This window comes from Sapajus apella, unplaced genomic scaffold (genome assembly GCF_009761245.1).
Source record: "Sapajus apella isolate SASKATOON/1434 unplaced genomic scaffold, GSC_monkey_1.0 scaffold10, whole genome shotgun sequence".
NCBI classification, from domain to species: Eukaryota; Metazoa; Chordata; class Mammalia; order Primates; family Cebidae; genus Sapajus; species Sapajus apella.
Window position 1 is genome coordinate 2,448,757 of NW_022436950.1, and position 15,468 is coordinate 2,464,224.

Here is a 15,468-nt window from a genome sequence, read left to right on the forward strand (position 1 = left end):
AGGCATGCACCAACACACCTGGCTAATTTTTGTAGCTTTTTTGCAGAAATGGGAGGGGTCTTTCTACATTGCCCAAGCTGGTCTCAAACTCCTGAACTCAAGCGATCCTCCCACCTTGGCCTCCCAAAGTGCTGGGATTACAAGTGTAAGCCACTCTGCCTGGCCCTATTTTAAATGATTGATTATGTTTAAAAAAATTGTGACATATTTTCTCCAAAAAAGGAAGGAAGAAAATATTTTCTAAAAGTAAAGTTCGTAATGATGTTACATTTATTCATTCATTCAAAACTTATTTTTTAAATGCGACAGGGTCTTGATATGCTGCCAGGCTGGAATGCAGTGGCACAACCGCGGTTCACTGTAGCCTCAACCTCCCAGGTTCAGGCAATCCTCCCATCTCAGCCTCTTGAGTAGCTGGGACTACAGGCATGTGCCACCACTTTCCACTAATTATTTTATTTTTGGTAGAGACAAGGTTTCGCCGTGTTGCCCTGACTGGTCCAAACTCTGGGACTCAAGAGATTCATCTCCCTAAGCCTCCCAAAGTGCTAGGATTACAGGCATGGGCCACTGTGTGGGGCTCAAAATATATTTATTGAACACATTCAACATCCAGTGTCTGCATAAGGCCATGGGAGCTCTGAGCAGAAAACAGGCCACATTGCTCCTTCGTGGGATTGCAGTGGAGGAGGCCAGTCAGCAGTGAGCGAGCACTCAGAGGAGGTCTGGTGGGGAAGGAAGTAGGCTGAGAGGGCCACAGAGAGGGCTGGGACTAGATGGCCAGGGAGGGCTGCACAGTGGGCACAGACGTGAGGATGGTGATGGGTGGAAGGAGCCATTCCAGACAGAGAACCACCGGTGCAAAGGCCCTGGGGCTGTGCTTGGCTCACTTGAGGACAATGAGGTGGTCAGCAGGCCGCAGTGGTGTGTGGGGGCAGACAGTGGATAGAATGAGGTCACAGTGGACACAGAAGCTGGACCATCTAGAACCTTGTAGGCCACTGCATGGATGGGAGGGGATGGGAAGCCATTGGTGGGATCTGAGCAGAGGAGACACAGTGTACCTGCTCTCTTAAAATGATGACTCTCAGGGCTCTAACAGAGTATAAGGAAGAAGGCGAGAAGCAGGGAGAGTGAAAGCAGGGTCACGGCAGCTATTTTGGCAACTTGGAATTGGCTCTTGGTGGTGTAGGCGAGGAGAAGGCATCAGATTCTGGGCTGACGGCGAAGGCAGAGTGGACAGGATGGACTGATGGGGTGGAAGGGGTAGAAGGGGAAGACACCAGCTGGGTTGGACTCCAAGTTCTATGATCTGAGCAATTTGGAGGATGATGGTGCCGCTATTGAGGCAGGGGAGAGACAAGAGGAGCATGAGAAGCATCAAAAGTGGGCTTTGGGCCGGGTACAGTGGCTCAAGCCTGTAATCCCAGCACTTTGGGAGGCCTAGGTGGGTGGATCACCTGAGGTCAGGAGTTCGAGACCAGCCTGGCCAACATGGTGAAACCCTGTCTTTCCTAAAAATACAAAAATTAGCCAGATGTGGTAGCAGGCGCCTGTAATCCCAGCTTCTTGGGAGGCTGAGGCAGAAGAATTGCTTGAACCCGGGAGTCGGAGGTTTCAATGAGCCGAGATCATGCCACTGTACTCCAGCCTGGGTGACAAGAATGAAGCTCCGTCTCAAAAAAAAAAAAAAAAAAAAAAAAAAAGGAGGGGGGCTTTGGATGCATGGTCTGAGACGCCTCTTTGTTCTTTTTTTAGTTTCTTCAGGAGGTCTTTTCCAAATACAGGCATTTATTCTACATTTACAATACGGGTTATCCACTCCCCTATTCCTGCTTTCTGGGCATCCCGTGAAGTTAGGTGTGTTGTATTTTCATTTTTATTCAGTTCACAATATTTTCTAATTTTATTTTTGATTGACTCATGAATTATTTAGAAGTGTGATATCCAGTTTCAAATACTTGGGGATTTTCCAGGAATCTTTCTGATTCTAGTTTATCATTTCATTCCATTGTGGTCAGAAAACATGCTTAGTATGGCTTGCATGCTTCAGAAAAATTTTTGAAACTTGGTTTATGACCTGCCTTCTAGGACACAGGAGTGTCTAATCTTTTGGCTTCCTTGGGCCACTTTGGAAGAAGAAGAATTGTCTTGTGCCACACATAAAATATACTATCAATAACAATAGCTGATGAGATTAAAAAAATGCAAAAAACATATTATTATTATTTTGAGACAGAGTCTTACTCTGTCACCCAAGCCGTTGCCCAGGCTGGAGTGCAGTGGCATGATCTCAGCTCACTGCAACCTCCACCTCCAGGGTTCAAGTGATTCTTGTGCCTCAGCCTCCTGAGTAGCAAGGACTGCAGGCATGCACTGCCATGCCCAGTTAATTTTTGTGTTTTTAGTAGAGACAGGGTTTCGCCATGTTGGCCAGGCTGGTCTTGAACTCCTGGCCTCAAGTGATCCACCCACACTGGCCTTCCAAAGTGTCTCATAATGTTTTAAGAAAGTTTATAAATTTGTGTCGGGTCACATTCAAAGCCACCTTGGGCCTTTGGTAGAATATCTATGTCTATAAAAGGGTCCAGATACAAGTTCAGCGACTGCTGTTCTGAAATTCTGCATCTTCTACATTTGTTTGTTTGTTTATTTATGTTTTTGAGATGGAGTCTTGCTCTGTTGCCCAGGCTGGAGTGCATTGGTGTCATCTTGGCTAACTACAACCTCCGCCTCCCGGGTTCAAGCAATTCGCCTGCCTCAGCCTCCCGAGTAGCTGGGACTACAAGCATGTTCCACTACACCCAGCTAAATTTTGTATTTTTAGTAGAGACAGGGTTTCACCATGTTGGCAAGGCTGATCTTGAACTCCTGACCTCTGGCGGTCTGCCCTCCTCAGCCTCCCAAAGTGCTGGGAATACAGACATGAACCACCAGGCCTGGCCGGCACCTTCTACGTTTATTGTTTTTTTTTTTTTTTGTTTTTTTTTTTGACGGCGGTTCGCTCTCGTTACCCAGGCTGGAGTGCAATGGCGCGATCTCGGCTCACCGCAACCTCCGCCTCCTGGGTTCAGGCAATTCTCCTGCCTCAGCCTCCTGAGTAGCTGGGATTACAGGCACGCGCCACCATGCCCAGCTCATTTTTTGTATTTTTAGTAGAGACGGGGTTTCACGATGTTGACCAGGATGGTCTCGATCTCTTGACCTCGTGATCCACCCGCCTCGGCCTCCCAAAGTGCTGGGATTACAGGCTTGAGCCACCGCGCCCGGCCTACGTTTATTGTTAATTGAAAAACAGCCTTAGGCCGGGCGCGGTGGCTCACGCCTGTAATCCCAGCACTTTGGGAGGCCGAGGCGGGTGGATCACGAGGTCAAGAGATCGAGACCATCCTGGTCAACATGGTGAAACCCCGTCTCTACTAAAAATACAAAAAATTAGCTGGGCATGGTGGTGCGTGCCTGTAATCCCAGCTACTCAGGAGGCTGAGGCAGGAGAATTGCCTGAACCCAGGAGGCGGAGGTTGCGGTGAGCCGAGATCGCGCCATTGCACTCCAGCCTGGGTAACAAGAGCGAAACTCCGTCTCAAAAAAAAAAAAAAAAAAAAAAAAGAAAGAAAAACAGCCTTGAGCTGTGCCAAGGACGCCAGGGATGAATTGAACGGTTTGGAGTGTGTACCTAACCTGCAACTGTGGCCCTGCAGCTGCAATGCATTATGGGGGGTGGGCTACCTCCACTTATATGACAACTGTGACAGTCGTTACTTTGGAAGAACCAGGATTGTCATTTGAGACTCCAGCTGGTTTTGATGTTTCGTTTCTAGAGACCCACCCAGCAGTGTAAGAAAATAAACAAACTCTGAGAAGCTGTGAGTTTTGAATTGCATAGGGTGAAACCAGAGCCAAAAGTTCCAGAGAAAATATTTCAAGCTTGGGTGTGTTTGAGGAACTGAGAAGTCACAGAATAGCTGGAAAAGAGGGTGTAGTGTGAAGTAAACTCAGCTGCACAGACATATGGTCTGTTGGTGGAACTGGAGTCTGACCAGATAATGATCATCAGCGAGGTGGTGCTCTGAAGAAGCCTCTCATCCACAGGTGGGAGTCAGGGCTGCTGTGAACAGTTGTGCAGGTGTGCACTGCACAACCCAGGGCCACCGTTAACATCACACACAATGGCACGTGGCACAAGCTCTGGCTAGCTACAGCCTTGTGGCTTTACCACGTGAAATGCCTTTTGTCTTTCTGGGCCAGCCACTGTGAATCTGAGAGCCTGTGAGGGCATAAACCCTGCACGGTTCCTCTGCTCCTGGCAGTGTGGCATCCCATAATTCCTCCCCAGGGCCTAGCCAGTGCCAGCTCAAAAGTCTCCCTGTGGGAGGATGTGGCAGACAGACCCTAGGGGAGCCCCAGGTTCAGGCCCCATATAATCCCTTTTCTGTGAGTATGAATGGGACCTGTGACTTGCTTGTAACCAGTAGAATATAGCTCAGGTGACAGAATGTCGCTCTCATGACTGAGTTACGATAGATGCCTAGACAAGCCTCTGTCTAACCAGCACACATTGTAAGTTCTCCTTCCCGGTTTGATGAAATGAGGACCACGTTGTGAAAGTTCACCTAACAAAGAACCACTAATAAGGACCTGAGGGGGGGCCTCGAATTGGCAGCAGCAAAAGGCAGGGCCCCGTGGTCACATGCCCCATCCATTCAGCCCACAGCCCACCGTGTTATAAATCCTACCTGCGTTCAGCAGTTCCTGAGCTCTTGTCTCATGATCAGGAAGAATGAGGCTACCCTGACAGATTGAAGGGTGAGGAGGGCAGATAATAACTTTATTAAGTGATGGAAAAGTTCTCAGTTGAGAGGGGAGGCGAGGGTTGTCCTCCACTCTAAGCTGGCTGCCTGGGCATTTGTCTGCCTCCTGCCTCTTTCAAGAGGAGGACGTGACCCAACGGACACCTGGTGACTGCCTCACGAGACCCTGCAGTCTCAGAGGACATAGCTGGGCCACACCGGGACTTCTCACCAGCCAGGAAATATGTTACCCATCAATAGAAACAAATGTAGAGGGTCTTGGGAACACAGTCCAGTTGGAAGCAAAAAACAGGGGACTCATCTCCAAATGGTGAACAAGCCACTTTTACTTCAATTATGTGTTTATCTGGGGTGGCTTGCGGGTGCTGGTGAAAATTACAGTAGGCAAAGTCCCTGCAGGCCACCCCAGGACCCAGCAGCCAGCCCAGCAATCTGAAGGAGTGGGAGGCAGGGCTGGGCCCTGGCTTGGGGAAGAGGATATTTGCTTGGAACATTCCAGTACAATCGATTGGAATGAAAGGGTTGTCATTTTAACTTCCTGACACAGTTTGGTTAGGTTGGATTTTAAAAATCATAACGTGGCCAGGCACGATGGTTCATGGCTATAATCCCAACACTTTTGGGAAGCCAAGGTAGGTGGGTTACTCGAGGCCAGGAGCTCGAGACCAGGCTGGCCAATATGGCAAAACCGTCTTTACTAAAAAATACAAAACTTAGGTGGGCGTGATGGTGTGCACCTATAATTCCAGCTACTTGAGAGGCTGAGGCACAAGAATCACTTGAACCCAGGAGGCAGAGGTTGCAGTGAGCTGAGATTATGTCAGTGTACTCCAGCCTGGGCGACAAAATGAGACTATCTCAAAAAAAGAAAAGAAAAGAGGCCAGGTGCAGTGGCACATGCCCGTAATCCCAGCACTTTGGGAGGCCGAGGCGGCAGGGGGGGATCACGAGGTCAGGAGATCGAGACCACCTGAGTCAACATGGTGAAACGCAGTCTCTACTAAAAATACAAAAAAATTAGCTGGGCGTGGTGGCACATGCCTGTAACCCCAGCTACTTGGGAGGTGGAGGCAAGAGAATCGCTTGAACCCAGGAGGCAGAGATTGCAGTGAGCCACTGCACTACAGTTCAGGACCGCATCTCAAAAAAGAAAAGAAAAGAAAAGAAAAACTATAATGTAATGCATGTAGTGTTACATGATACACAAAGTAAAACTTCAGTACTTAAGAGGGTACACAAATTTCCTTCCTAACCAGTACCCCAGTAACTTTCCTCTGAGTCAACCAATGTTGTTTCTGATTTGACCTGCTGGAAAATTTCAGTGGACAAATGGGATTATTTTTACGTTCTTTTTTTCTAACAGAATTTTGTGGGGTTAATTCCACATCAGTATTTGCAGATCTGCACTGTTCGTGTTAGCGGCTACGTGACTGTCCTTTAAACTGGTGGATGCGTGTTTCCCTGCCTCACCTGCCCCAGCAAAATACTCAAATAATCTTCCAGAACAAGCCTCAGTTCAAGGTCAAGATGGTCTCAATTAATGCACAGCTGAAGCTGTCGACCCTCACTTTCTGTGGTGACAAAGCCAAGTCCCCGCCAATCACACCCCCGAAGCTGGAAGGCTCCTGCTGAAACCCACTCATTTGCCCCATAGAACTGATGTATGTAGGCCAGGCGCGATGGCTCTTACCTGTAATCCCAGCGCTTTGGTGGAATTGAGGCCTGTAATCCCGTAATCCCAGGCTGAGGCGGAATTGAGGCCAGAAGTTTGAGATGAGCTGGGCCAACATGGCGAAACCCTGTCTCTACTAAAAATACAAAAAATGATTAGCCAGCTGTGGTGGCGTGTCCCTGTAATCCCAGCTACTTGGGAGGCTGAGGTGTGAGAATCACTTGAACCCACGTTGCAGTGAGCCAAGATGGTGCCACTGCACCTCAGCCTGGACAACAGAGTGAAACTCTGTCTCAACACAAAGCAAAGCAAAACAAGACTGATGTCTATAGTTTCTTTTGAGCAAACATAGAAATTGCCCCTCCCAGTCTTGAAATTTGAGAAAATTATATATTAGTCTTTCCTGAGCTCCTTTCTCAGGAGACCAACAGTTGGCCTCCTAGATAGCTTCAAGAATCTGAAACTCACCAGTGACTGCATATGGTCAATGAGAAGCCAAATCCCTCACCTCTCATGACTGCCTAACTGGCCACCTGCTCCTGGTAACCGACTCCTCTTCCTTACCCCTTCCTAACTCCTGCTTTCCTGCATGTAGTTACATTTCTGCTATATACACCCCTAATTTTAGTCAGTCAGGGAGATGGATTTGAGGCATATCCCCCATCTCCTTGGCTGCAGCACCCATTTAAAGCCCTCTTCCTTGGCAATAATTGTGGTTTCAGTGATTGGCAGTATCCAGGACTGAGACCAAATTCCTGGTGTTTCTTAGTAACACTACCATCCATGCCAAAGTCCCAGTTTGCCTAAGAAGACTTGTAGGAGCAGCTTTGAGGGTTTGTAACCCTCAGAGTGGATCTCCCAAAGTACAGAAAGAGGCAGCCCCAGAGGTAGTTCTCTGCTCCCTGGAGATCCATTGCTACTTGCAAAAGATGGACTGCCCTGCCCTACCTGCCTACCTCCCCTAACCCTCATCCAGCCCCTTTCCTGCTGCAGCAGCTGGTGGGATCAGGTGTGTGGTGCACACCTGTAACCATGGAGTACCCCGGGGAGAGCCAGAGGTATCAATGGCTTTGCTCTTCATGACATGGATTTCTACCTAGAGCCTGCTGCCATCTTTTAGCTCTGGGGCTTTGGGACCCTGGTGTTCCTCCCGATCCCTCCTAGGAAGAGCACAGGGTGGCTTAAGGTGACCCAGGTCTGCCAGGCTTTCATAGAGTGAGCTCTGGTGTGACTCCAAAGGTCAGGACCCATCATCTTCCTGGTGGCACCTGCCCATTCTAGAACAAAGAATCCATCCAGTATTGATCATGGTTTCAGCAGCCAGGAGGCTGGACAGCTCCATGTGAGCACCTACCCAGCCTGTTTGACCTTCTCAAGAAAGAAGGTCATTTTTGCAAAAGTACTTGATCAGTTTTCTCCAGTGCTTCTCTGGAACCTTTGATATTCAAATCACTGTCTTTTGAACCACCTCCACAATCATCTGTGTTGCATTTGAATTGCAGTGTTGGGTATTTACATTCTACAACCTACAGGGACACTGACTCACCAAACTGACGGAACATGGACAGCCACTGTTTCTATCTTTTTAAAATAATGTTCTATTTTAGAACAGTTGCAAATAGAGTACAGGGAGCTGCCATATACGCTGCACTGTTAACCTGATCACTAACATTTTATGTGAATAAGGTACATTTGTTACAATTAATAAACGAATATTCAAATACGTTATTGTTAACTAAAGCTTATACTTTATTCCTATTTCTTAGTTTTTTGCCTAATACCCTTTTCTATTCAGGAGCCCACCCAGGATACCACATGACATTCAGTAGTCATGCTTCCTTGGCTTCCCCTTGGCTGCGACAGTTTTTCAGACTTCTTTCGTTTTTGATAGCCTTGACAGTTTTGGGGAGTGCTGGCATATATATACTGTTATTATACATTATACATACATATACAACATATATATATATATATATATATATATATTTATTTATTTATTTATTTTTGAGACAGGGTCTCCCTCTGTCACCCAGACTGGAGTGCAGTGGAGTAATCTTGGCTCACTGCAACCTCTGCCTCTAGGGCTCAGGTGATCCTCCCACCTCAGCCTCCCGAGTAGCTGAGACTATAGGCACAGGTCACCATGCCCGGTTAATTTTTGTATGTTTTGTAGACATGGGTTTTACCATGTTCGCCAGGCTGGTCTCAAACTCCTGAGCTCAAGCAATCCGCCCACCTCGGCCTCCCAAAAGTTGGGATTACAGGAACGAGCCACCGCACTTGGCCTTTTACTTTTTCTTTCCCTCTCAGCAGCCACTCAGAAATAATCTCTTAATGGGTCCTTTGATGCAAAAAGTTTTAAGTTTTGATGAAGTCCAATTTATCCATTTGTTCCTTTTGTTGCTTATGCTTTTGGTTTCATACTTAAGAAACCACTGTGTGATCCAAGGTCATGAAGATTTACACCTACGTTTCTTTCTAAGAGTTTTTAATTCACATGTAGGCCTTTGATCCATTTCCAGTTAATTTTCACATATGGTGTGAGGTAGGATATACATTCTTGGCCAGGCTGAGTGGCTCACACTTGTAATCCCAGCACTTTGGGAGGCTGAGGCAGGCAGATCACCTGAGGTCAGCCGTTCCAGATCAGCCTGGCCAACATGGTGAAACCCTGTCTCTACTAAACAATGTATAGGTTCTCTTTGTTTTTCAGTGCCCTGGAATGATTTCAATATTATTGAAAATATTTGTTTTTTAAACAATTTCCCTGTGAAAACCACTTAAGCCTGGTATTTTTTTTCTCCCTCCTTCTATTTCTTTAGTGATAATTGATGTTTAACTTTTCCTCTATCTTCTCAGGTTAGTTTCAGCATATTATATTTTACAATAAAATATTAAGATGGGCTGATTATCTGGGAAAAAGTAGATTACCAAATTGACCAAGGAAACTTAGAAAACCTGAATATAGGTCCAGGCATGGTTGAGCACTTTGGGAGGATGAGGCAGGAGGATCACTTGAGGTCAACAGTTTGAGGCCACCCTGGGCACACAGTGAGACTGTCTCTACAAAAAAAAAAAAAAAAGTAGCCAAGCATGGTGGCATGCGTCTGTAGTCCCAGCTATTCAGGAGGCTGAGGCATATTCAGGAGGCTGAGGCAGGAGGATCATTTAAGCCTAGGAGTTCAAAGTTATAGTGAGCTATGATGGCATCACAATCCAGCCTGGTTGACAGAGTGAGACTCCTTCTCCTAAAAAAAAAGAAAGAGAAAACTTGAATACATCAACAGCCACAGAAGAGATTGAAAAGGAAATCCATTTGAAACAGGCACTGTGTAAATAGACAGTTTCATGAATATGTTGTCTCAAGCTCTGAGCGTTATATAATTTTATTCTATTATTCAAACTTTTGATAAAAATAAAATATTCTCATTAGAAAATCTCCCATCAGTTCTGAAGCGCATGGCTGGGGACAGCCTATGGTCCAGCAATTTGGGAGGCTGAGGCAGGAGAATTGCTTGAGGCAAGGAGTTTGAAATAAGCCTGGGCAACACAGCAAGACCTCATCTCTATAATTTTTTTTTTTTTCTTTTTTGAGACAGGATCTTGCTCTGTCTGTCACCCAGGCTGGAGTTAAGTAGCATGAGCTTGGCTCACTGCAACCTCCGCCTCCCTGGTTCAAGTGATTCTCATGCCTCAGACTTCCAAGTAGCTGGGATTACAAATGTGTACCCCCATGCCCAGCTCATTTTTTGTATTTTTAGTAGTGATGGGGTTTCACTAAGTTGGTCGGTCTGCTCTCTGACTCTTGACCTCCGGTGATTTACCCATCTCGGTCTCCCAAAGTGCTGGGATTACTGGCATGTGTCATCGCGCCTGGCCTCAGTGAGAATCTTAAGATGATTGTCATAATGGATTTCTTTTTTGAGATGAGTTTTGCTCTTGTTGCCCAGGCCGGAGTGCAATGGCGCGATCTCGGCTCACTGCAACCTCCGACTCCCTGGTTTGAGCAATTCTCCTGCCTCAGCCTCCTGAGTAGCTGGGATTACAGGCATGCACCACCATGCCCAGCTAATTTTTGCATTTTTAGTAGAGACGGGGTTTCCCCATGTTGGTCAGGCTGGCCTTGAACTCCTGACCTCAGGTGGTCTGCCCGTCTCGGCCTCCCAAAGTTCTGGGATAACAGGAGTGAGCCACCACACCTGGCTATAATGGATTTTTATCACTCCCTCTCTCTTTTTTTCTTCTTTTTAATTTTTTTTTTGTGTATATATATAAAGACAGGGTTTCACCATGTTGGTCAGGCTGGTCTTGAACTCCCGAACTCAGGTGATCTGCTTGCCTTGGCCTCCAAAGTGCTTGGATTACAGGCGTGAGCCACCACGCCCAGCCTATCACTCTCTTTTTAATTTAATTTTATTTTGAGACAGGGTTTCACTGTGTTGCTCAGGGTGGAGTGCAGTGGCAGGATCTCAGTTTACTGCAACCTCTGTCTCCCAGGCTCAGATGAACCTCCCACCTCAACATCTGGCATAGCTGGGACTACAGGCAAGTACCACCACACCCAGCTATCTTTTTTAGAGATGGGGTTTTGCCATGTTGCCCAGGCCGGTCTTGTTGTCCAGGACGGTCTTGAACTCCTGACTTCAAGCGGTCTACCTGTCTTGGCCTCCCAAAGTGCTGGGATTATGGGTGTGAGTTACTGGTTGGATTTATCACTCTTTTTTTTTTTTTTTTTTTTGAGATGGAGATTCGCTTTTGTTGCCCAGGCTGGAATGCAATGGTGGGATCTCAACTCACTGCAACCTCCACCTCCTGGGTTCAAGTGGTTCTCCTGACTCAGCCTCCTGAGTCGCTGGGATTACAGGCATGTACCACAACGCCTGGCTAATTTTTGGTATTTTTAGTAGAGATGGGGTTTCTCCATGTTGGTCAGGCTGGTCTTGAACTCCAGACCTCAGGTGATCTGCCTGCCTCAGCCCCCCAAAGTGCTGGGATTATAGGCGTGAGCCACCGTGCCCAGCAATTTATCACTCTTTTAACATTTTGCTAACATTATATACAAAGAATGGTATCTCATTTCAATTTGCATTTTTCTGATCATATTTTCATATATTTATCAAGCATTTCTGTTTTCCTTCTCTGCATTTCTCATGCTCTGTAAACCATTCCGGGGCATAAAATAAGATGGATGTTTTCCACTTCATTTTATAGAATAACACAAACCTAATAGCTCACAAAATCCTGATAAAAAGAGACTCCTTCCCCACAAAATAACTATAGACTGGCTTATGAATATACATGCAAAAGCATTCAAGCAAACAGAGGCCTATGTGCCTACGTTCCCGAACTTTTGGGGGCAGAGTGCTGTTGTGAAGAGTGTTATAATTTACAGTGGGCAACAGGCCTGCGCAATAATTCACCGAAGAAGACTTTCTATGCCCCGCACCCATGGGGAAGCAGTGGCCTTGCTGTAATCAGCCGTGTGTCATGAGAACTGCAGTTGAGAGCACCTTTTCCTGATCCCGCTGTTAAAGAGAATACCCAGTTCTGGCCAAAGTGTGAGTCAGTAGAAACTTGATTCAATGCTGGCATGTCAGGGAGATGCAAACATGCGTGAGGAATCTGGCAACAGCTACACAGAGCTTAGGGATCTCCTTGGCCCAAATAGTCTATTTCTAAACATTTGTATTAAGGAAGTGCACATTAGACCGTTATTTATAAAAAGCAATAAACAAAACAAGCCAGGCTCGGCGGCTCACGCCTATAATCCCAGCACTTTGGGAGGCCAAGGTGGGCGGATCACTTGAGGTCAGGAGTTGGAGACCCGCCTGGCCAACATGGTGAAACCTGGTCTCTACCAAAAATATAAAAAATTAGCTGGGCATGGTGGCGCGTGCCTGTAATCCCAGCTACTCAGGAGGCTGAGGCAGGAGAATTGCCTGAACCCAGGAGGCAGAGGCTGCGGTGAGCCGAGATCGTGCCATTGCACTCCAGCCTGGGTAACAAGACCAAAACTCCAACTCAAAAAAAAAAACAAAAAAAAAACCCAAAAAACTAGTTGTGTATGGTGGTGCACACCTGTAATGCCAGCTACTCGAGAGGCTGAGACAGCAGAATTGCTTGAACCTGGGAGACGGAGATTGCAGTGAGCCGGTATCATGCCACTGTACTCCAGCCTGGGTGACAGACTGAGACTATCTCAGAAAAAAAAAAGAAAGAAAATTAATTAATAAAAAAATAATAAAACAAATGAACCACCTGTTCTTTGGAGCTTATAAAAACTGTGTAGTCATTTTCTAAAAAATAGCAATTTTAAAATTGATAAAGCTATTTACAAAAGGGTATGAGCTCATTTTAATTAATTAATTAATTAATTTTTTGGAGACAGAGTCTCTCTCTGTTGCCCAGGCTGGAGTGCAGTGGCATGATCTTGGCTCACTGTAAACTCTGCCTCCTGGGTTCCCACGATTCTCTCACTTCAGCCTCCCAAGTAGCTGAGACTACAGGCGCACACCACCATACCTGGCTAGTTTTTGGATTTTTAATAGAGACGGGGTTTCACCATATTGGTTAGGCTGGTCTTGAACTCCTGAACTCAAGTGATCTGCCCGCTTTGGTCTCCCAAAGTGCTAGGATAACAGGTGTGAGCCACTGCACCTGGCGAACCCATTTTTTTTTTTTTTTAAAGCATCTAACTGTCTATCATCTATGTACCTAAGTATAAATTAATGTTTGGAAGACTATGTACCAAAATGTATGTTAAAAATTATCTGAATGTTTGGAATTAAGGCTGTTTTGTTTACCTGTATTTTCTTTTTCTTCTTTTTTTTTTTTTTGAGACCGAGTTTCACTGTGTCACCAGGCTGGAGTGCAGTGGCATGATCTCGGCTCATTGCAACCTCTGCCTCCCGGGTTCAAGCTGTTTTCCTGTCTCAACCTCCCAAGTAGCTGGGATTACAGGTGCCCGCCACCATGCCCAAGTAATTTTTATATTTTTAGTAGAGACAGGGTTTCACCACGTTGACCAGGATGGTCTCGATCTCTTGACCTCTTATGACCCACCCACCTAGGCCTCCCAAAGTGCTGGGATTGCAAGGATGAGCCAAGCCTTATTTACCTGTATTTTCTACAATGTACTTCTATAATAAAAGAAAGTGACAAGAAATAGGGAGAAGATTGCTACTAAGTTTCATGTCTGACAATAGAGGATTGGCTGATGAAGTGTATGTCACGTTTATCTACAACTAATGACTCCAGTGAATAGTTTTCAATACCACGTGGTAGGCACTCTTTTAAGCATTAGATATTTAGCTGCTCTGTGATGTACCTGTGATTATGCCTTTCTTTAAAAAAAAAAAAAAAAGGAAAGGAAAGGAAAGGAAAGAAAAGGAGAGGAGAGAAAAGAAAAGAAGAAAATAAAAATGGAAAACGAAAGACAGAACAGAAGGGAGTAGGAGCAGGGGAACTCAGGACGTCCTGGGCCGGCAGGCCCCGGTGCCTCCCCTGGCTCGCGCGCGCCCCTAGCGGGCGTCCGGCGTCCTGCGGGCCGTGCGGTCCCGTGTCCAAGCGCTGGGCAGCCCAGGGCTCACAGGGCAAGCTGCGCCCCTGTTTTCTTTCCAGAGTCCTCTGCCGTCCAGTGAGCCGAGCTGAGCCCCAGCTGGACTCCAAGTCGAGCCTCCATAGCCTGGTGTCCGCCAGATGTCTTCCAAGGCCAGCAAGGGAACTGCCTGGGCGTGCGACCCTCTGGCCTGTTTCCTGATCCAGAAAATAATTACCAGCTGCGCGTGGCCTTCCACGGAGCCAGGATTGGAAAACTAGACAGCAGTGATCTTTTTAAAACCGTGAAATCTGTGAATTAGGAAAGTCCTCTCCAAACCCGTCAACAGGAATTTCACTGTTTATTGGTACCAGTTTGGGAAATCGTTTTTTAAAATTAAAAATCAGGGAGCTGAGAGGAAAGGAGGGCTCCCTGGAAGCCTTGGGTGGGCTGCAGGAGTGTGACAGCGGGGCAGTGGGGCTGTGAGAGGGTGCTGTGCCTGTGGGGTCAGCATGGGGTGGCCTGGGGACTGAGCTGTGCTCCAGGGACGCACACAGATTCCTCCCTCGGCTGGGTGGCCTTATGTTCCCAGGGTTTTCCCACAGCTTGTCCTGGCTGGGGCTCTGAGCTTGTCAGCCTGGCTGGGGGCACAGGTGGCCAAGGCAGGATGCTATCCCCAGGAAGCACAGGTGTGGCTTATGAAACAGGTGCAGTGCTTACAGACCCAGCTCTCCTTTCTGCAAGCCCTGCTGAGAGGCAAAGCTGAGGAAACAGGAGACACCCCTGTTTCTTCTCCTGGGTAAGCCTTAGAGCTGTCCTGGAGCCTGAGGGATCAGGGAGCATGCCGAGGAGAACCAGAGCATCCCATGGGCTCCCTGTGCTGGGCTCCCTGTGTAGAGAACTCCTCCATGGCAGGGGTGCCCCGGGGAGAGCTTGGGCAGGAGTGGGTATGAGTCACGCAGAGGGCGGCCCCTGGGTTTATGGTACCTGGAGTTGCAAACTGAGTTGTGAGCCACAAACGGCTGGAGGCAGATAGCTTCCCTTGCTCTTCCCTCCGCGAATCCCAGTTCCTGATGGTTCTGCACTCTCTTGTGCCGAGGAGGGCAGCACAAGCTCGTCAGCGAACTGGGGGCCTTGGAGTCAGAGAACTGCCGTCCAATCCTGGCTCTAGTACCCGCGCTCAGGGACACTGGGCTTGTGTTGTCACCTGCCTGTGCCTCAATCTCCTTAACTGCAAAATGGACATAACCTCCAGGCTGACGAAGACTGGGAGAGCAGAGGTCAGTGACGGGTCGCCTTCATAGGGGCTCAATGCCTTTCTGTACCTGTATTGCTTTCTCCTGGCTGGTCCGCTGTGTGTGGCTGGCTGACAGACATCTGTCTCTCTTGCTCTCTCTCTCTTTTTTTTTTTTTTTTTTCCTTTTCTTTTTTTTTTTTTTTTTTTTTGA